Source organism: Talpa occidentalis, unplaced genomic scaffold (genome assembly GCF_014898055.3).
Source record: "Talpa occidentalis isolate TD23 unplaced genomic scaffold, MPIMG_talOcc4v2.1 talOcc4.2, whole genome shotgun sequence".
In the NCBI taxonomy this organism is placed as follows: Eukaryota; Metazoa; Chordata; class Mammalia; order Eulipotyphla; family Talpidae; genus Talpa; species Talpa occidentalis.
Window position 1 is genome coordinate 47,875,814 of NW_023602073.1, and position 6,497 is coordinate 47,882,310.

Sequence of the window (6,497 nt, forward strand, 5' to 3'; positions counted from 1 at the left end):
TAAATGGGTTGCCTGACTGTGGGTCCTCACCCGTGTGCTTAAAGGGACTTAGTAATGCTAAACTGCAGACATACACAAGAGGTTGTATAAGGTTTATTTACAAGGAAGGGGAAATGAATAACTCAGGGAGAAAAAGACGGAGATAAGTTCGTAAATGCGTCCTACTTGTTCCACTGACCTGGAATCCCAATGACCTGCTGAGCTGGCAAAAAACTGAGCACATCATGTGGCCAAGAGAGTGACCCCTGGCCACACCGCCGGTTAACTACTCAAACAGAGAACATAGTTGCTTAACTCTACCCTCAGTTCCTCATAACCCTCCCTTGATCATGGGATTTGTAGTTTCCAGTGTCTTGATGGAGTGGGAGTGGAATCTACAAAGCCTGTATGGAGTTTGCTCAGGACATCTTTTCCTCCTAACAGTATTACTTACACTAGATGGAATGGAACATAATGGTCCGAAGAGCAAGAGCAGCCATGTTTCTGAGTCCTAGGGCAAGTTAGGGATAATTAGGCAGTCTCAGGGCAGTGCATGGACTTCAGGAGGGTTAGGAAGGCTCCAGAGATAAGGGCAACAGGCTCCAAAGGGCATCATCAGACACCCCAGGACTAGGGGCAACAGGACATTCCTGGACCAGGACAATATAGAAAAAAGATAAGGGCTGGGACACAGACACTGAGTTCTGGTCACAGAGACATTCAGCCAGTGAGTGAGACACTGAGAACTAACCAATCACAAAGAGACTGGTGGGGCTTTAGAGTAATCAGGGCAAGAAGGTCTGTGTTCCCTGAGGCAGGATCCACTTGGGTTTCCTTGCCCCTCCCTGGCCTGGTTTCACCGCCTGGGAGTCCCACTTTATTTCTCTTCTTTTTCTCCTCAATAAGCTTTTTATTTCTCTAAACAAACCTGCCTCTTCTCCTTGCTTGCCTGAGTGTCCCAAGTTCCTGCTGCGGCTTCGTGAGACACCAGCCCTTGGGGGTCTAGTGGCTGGGGCTCAGCGCTGCTGCCCCAGCAGCCTGGGATCATTCCTGGTGGGAGACCGGGCCTGAAAACCTGCAATTCGCATATCATTACCTTAAGGCCTTTAGATTTTATGGGGATGTGAGCTAGCATTGAGAGTGAGACACAGGGCAAGCTAGGAATTATGCAGTTTTAGGGACAGTGCAGGAGGGGACCTCTGAAGAATTTAGGGAGGCTTCAGAGATAAGGACAAGCAAGGGAAAGTAACCCATTCCACTAGGAAAAACAAACATCCCAGGACCAAGGACAACATTGTTAATGCTAGTCCTGGTTTCCTTCAGGTGGTAAAGGGAGGCAGAGATTGGAGAAATGGAGAGTGGTTTAATTTATGGACACATTAGAAGGGCAGCTGTTTAACTTCAATGCAGGGATGCCCATCCAGAGGACTGGGCCATAAATTTAAAGATGCAACAAATGGGGAAAGAGAAAGCTGTTAGATAAGGAATGTAAAGATCCCCACTCAGTAGCAAATTAAGTGAGACAGACGAGAACTAACCAATCACAAAGAGACTGGTGGAGCTTTAGAATAATGAGGGAAAAAAGGTATATATTCCCTGAGACAGGACTCCACTTTGGCTTCCTTGCCCCTCCCAGGCCTGGTTCCCTGGCCTGGGAGTCCCACTTTATTTCTGCTCTTTTTCTCCTCAATAAACTTTTTCTTTCTCTAAACAAACCTCCTCTTCTCGCTTGCTTGCCTGAGCGTCTGCGAAGTTCCTGTTGCGGCTTCCTGAGACACCAACCCGTGGGGGTCTAGTGGCCTGGGCTCAGCGCTGCCCTGCAGCCTGGGATCCGTTCCTGGCTGGGAGACTAGGCCTGACAATTCCGGTATCAAGAGGAACAGATTTTCTGGGGTCTCAGGCGTCCCGTGACCTTTAAGTCTTTTCTGCTTCACTCCTTAATTGTTTTAGATCAGCCCAGGGCGGTGGAGCGGATGCTGCATGGAGCCACAAGATTTGCCTACCTCTTTTTCTGCCCCCACCGGGGAGGAGGACGTGAAGGCAAGTGTAAGAAACCAAAACCTCAGCGGATCGACATGGCCGGAAGAAACGCTGCGAGTGAGCTCTCACATAAAAACAATCAATAGGGAGAAAAAGCTGCAGGTCCTGCGAGAACCGGACAGGTAAGATAAACCCGCGACCCGGCAAACTGCCGGGAGAGGGAAGTTGTTGATGCGAAGAGGGAGCAGCAGAACCTGCGCCCCTGCCTCACCCTTGACACCGGCTCCCTCCACCTGCAGAAAGAAGAAAACAAAAACAAACTAGCAGGCTGGTGAGCAGAAAGGAACTGCTGCAGGCGCCACGCCCTGCGGCCAGTAACCGTGGGGGTCCGCACCCAAACCACCTAGGTGGTGAAGGTCGGGCCCTGGGTAATAACAGACTGGGCGCCCCCAGAGCAAGGCGGGGACCCCGCGGAGACCCGCAAACAGCCAAGGGCAGCCGGGAGCAAGGGATGCACCGGCGGGTGCGGCTGCCCAGGTCCCAGCCCGCGCCCTGGGGCTGTGGGAGACGCGGGAGCCGGCACTGGGGTGAGTCTCCGGAGCGGGGTTCGCCCCTGTGGGACCCAACTCCTGGTCAGGGCGCACAGCCCGTGCCTGCGGGGACAGACAGCAGCGCCCTCATCCCGGGTCAGGGATGGGACAGGCCCGGCCAGTCTGGTCCTGGCAGCGGGGTCGGTGCAAGCCGCAGGTCTCGTCCAGACTCAGCAGGAGTGAGATGCCTGCACAGCTGTTAGGGCTGAGGAGTTGCCGTTTAGGAAGTTTAAAGTAAATGGAGCTTTATATATTTGTTCCCCTGGGGGCAACTTGCTCTCTCGAGTCCCCTTTTTTATTTTATAGGTTGTATTTTAAGGAACCTGTTGGCTCTTTTAAGTGAGGTTTGTTCTGTAGGCGCATGTTAAATATTCCAAACTAGCAGAAAAGAGTTAAAGGCTTTGGAGATGTAAGCAGGGCCATTATTAGTTGTGTGTGTTTTTTTTTTTAAGATTTATTTTATTTATGCATGCAAGAACTAGGTCCAGGCCAGAGGACTCACCGGAGACAGAGTGGGGGGCAGAACAGGCAGAATGACTGAAATACAATGCTGAGGGGAGCAGTGGGCAAGTCAGGGGAGATCTGCTGGGCCATCTGGCCAGGAATGGAGCTCATGCTGCAGTGGCTGCAGACAGCTTTATAGGTTGTGCCTTAACTCCTTGCGCCACCAGGAGGCCCTCTATTATCACTTAAAAAACACCTTTTTATCTGCCAATGCAGCGATGAGAATCCCACCACAAATGAAAACTGATAATGGATCATGTTTTTTTGACATGTTTACCAGTTTATCCTGTTTGGGCTGAGGCTTGAATTAACGCAGAATAGGTGTTTTTAGAGACATAAATGTAAGGTCTATTTATCAAATAGACAACTGGGGCTTCTGTATTATTTCTACCTTTTGTAGCAGTGGCTAGAAGAGCCAATGGACTGTTAGTTTGGAATTTGGTTATGATGTCTTGTCCCATAGAGGAAATACTCAGGAAGACTAAAATTTAATGTGTTATGTATTTTTATCAATATACCCAGATTGACCCAATTTGTTTTTAAAAGGAAAACACTTTTATTGGCTGTCTTAATATTACGGGGCAACCTTGATATAAAAGGGTTGCCTGACTGTGGGTCCTCATGCGCACTTAAAAGGGACTTATTAATACTCAACTGCAGGTGCACACAAAAAGGTTAATAAAAGGTTTATTTACAAAGGAAAGGGAAAATGAAGAAATGAAAACTCAGGGAGGAAAGAGGGAGATAACTCATGAATGTGTCCTACCCATTCCGCTGACCTGGAGTCCCAATGGAATCCCAGTGGCACGCTAAGAGCTGGTGAAGAGCCAAGAGCCCTGAAGCCAGGGAGAGACCCCCAAGGCCCACGTGTCTGCTTTTATACCACACCTGGCTGCTTAACTCTGCCCTCAGGTCCCAGGAACCCTCCTTTGGTGGTGATGGGATTTGTCTCCCAATGTCTTGATGGCTTTGGTCTGGAGTGGGGGTGGAGTCCCAAAGCCTGTATGGAATTTATTTTGGAAAAGTATATATAAATGGAAAGTATATATAAATGGAAAGTATATATAAAATATACTTTCCCCTAATATTAGGAGTCCTTTTAGGACAAAGACTTTAATATTATTTTTATTGAATTTATTTATTTTTTGTTTTTTATATATATATTTTATTTTATCATTGTTCATTTTTAAACAATATTTGCTTCCCCCCCACCCCAGGTGTAGTCCCCATAGAGTTTCCTTCCCAGTGCACCCTTGACCATCACCTCAGTCCCCTGTGCTCCTCCCTCCCGCTCTCTGATCCCTCCCCCCCTTCCTGCAGGATGTCTAAAGACTTTCATATGTTAGAATTTTTTGGTCTCAAGGATGTTGTCATAGGATTAACAAACTTATAGATTTTTATAAATAGTTAATTACTCAGAGTGATAAGGATTTTAAGAATAGAGCTATTCTTTGACGAGGCTCAGCAATGCTGATGGGAAAAGATTTTGAGCACCTAACATTTTTGTCAGATACCTCTCTCAGACCTTCAACACTTGTTTTTGCCTTCCTATTTTTATACCATTTCATTTTAAAGAGCCATTTTATTTTAACACTCAGTGTTTTCCAATACCTTCACCATATCCATTTCAAATACATTCCTTAACACAACTCACTTTATTTACGTTTAGAGTTATGACATCCAGTTCTTAAATTAATTCCAGAGTTGATAATTGTAATAATCCCATAAAACCAAGTTTCTTTCTTAGGCAAGCACTAGATAGATTGATGAAAAACAAGAAAAATCAGAGAGACTTAATATCATATACATTTCCTACATACCTGTGAGGAACTCAATACTGCTACTTCACTTGCCATAAGGCGGTAGATGTCATCTTGAAATTTTTGCTAGGACAGGGGAGAGAAGTCAATTGGGGCTTTTTTCTGGAAAAGAATTGTATTGAGAGAAGTTTAGGTATAATCATCAAAATGCAAACTTATCTTTTTTGATGTAGACTAGGTCAATTACTCTTTTTTTTTTCCTGAATACTGTGAGCTTCCCTTTTAAAATAAAGACATTGAAACATAAATTATTGAAACCCAATGTTATAACCATAGGCATGCATGCTTCAAATTCAACCATTAAGTTTTTTTAAATTTTTTATTTTATATAATTCTTACATCATTTTTCATCTTTGCACAATGTATGCATTTTCATTTTGGTTATATTCCCCATATTGCTCCCTCCCTTATTTTGCTCTAGTTCTTCCTCTCCCTGCCCCTCCTTCCCCACCCTTCCCAGCCCATAGTGTGTCTCTGGTTTATAGTTGCTTGTTGATTTTGATTTTTACTTTGTATTGATTAGTCTTTTTCCTGGTCTCTTATTTAGGTTTTCTAATTCCTGCTATGAGTGATTCCATCCGGTATTTTCCTTTTTCTTCTGACTTATTTCACTGAGCATGATCCCTTCTAGCTCCATCCATGTTGCTGCAAACTGCATGTATTTATCTTTTTGATTGCTAAGTAATTTCCATGGTGTATATGTACCACATCTTCTTGATCCAGTCATCTATTTTTGGGCATTTGGGTTGTTTCCATAGCTTAGCTATTGTAAATAGTGCTGCAATAAACATAGGGGTGCAGTGCCCTTTGGAATTAATGTTCTGTGTCCTTTGGGTAAATACCTAGGACTGGAATTGCTGGATCATATGGAAGCTCTATGTTTAGTAGGTCAAGAAATCTCCACACAGCTCTCCATAGTGGTTGGACCAGTTTGCACTCTCACCAGCAGTGTAGGGAGTTCCTTTTTCTCCACAACCTTGACAACATTTGTTGTTACTAGTTTTTTTTATTATGTGCCATTCTCACTGGTGTAAGATGGTATCTCATGGTAGTTTTATTTGCATTCCCTGATTACAAGTGTCAACCATTAAGTTTTTTTAATTGAATATTTTTTAAGATTTTATTTTATTTTTTTTTGAAGATTTATTATATTAATTTAATAAATTTTATTTTATATTCCCATTACAATTGCAGCCCCTTATTTTGACCCAATCCCCCTTCCCCACCCCCACCCCCCATAGAGTGTCCTGCTTCATAGTTTTTCTGTTGATTTTGATTTTCACTTTCTTATATTATTCATTTTCCTGGTCCTTTATTTAGTTTTCTAGATTCCTGCTATGAGTGAGACCATCGGTATTTTTTTTTTTCTTTCTGTTCTTATTTCGCTGAGCATGATCCCTTCCAGCACCACCATGTTCCTGCAATTGCATGTGTTTATCTTTTTTGAATGCTGAGTAATATTCCATGGTGTATATGTACCACATCTTCTTGATCCAGTCATCTATTTTGGGCATTTGGGTTGTTTCCATAGCTTAGCTATTGTAAACAGTGCTGCTATAAACATAGGGGTGCAGGTGCTCTCTGGAATTGATGTTTGTGGTGTCCTCTGGGTAAATACCTAGGA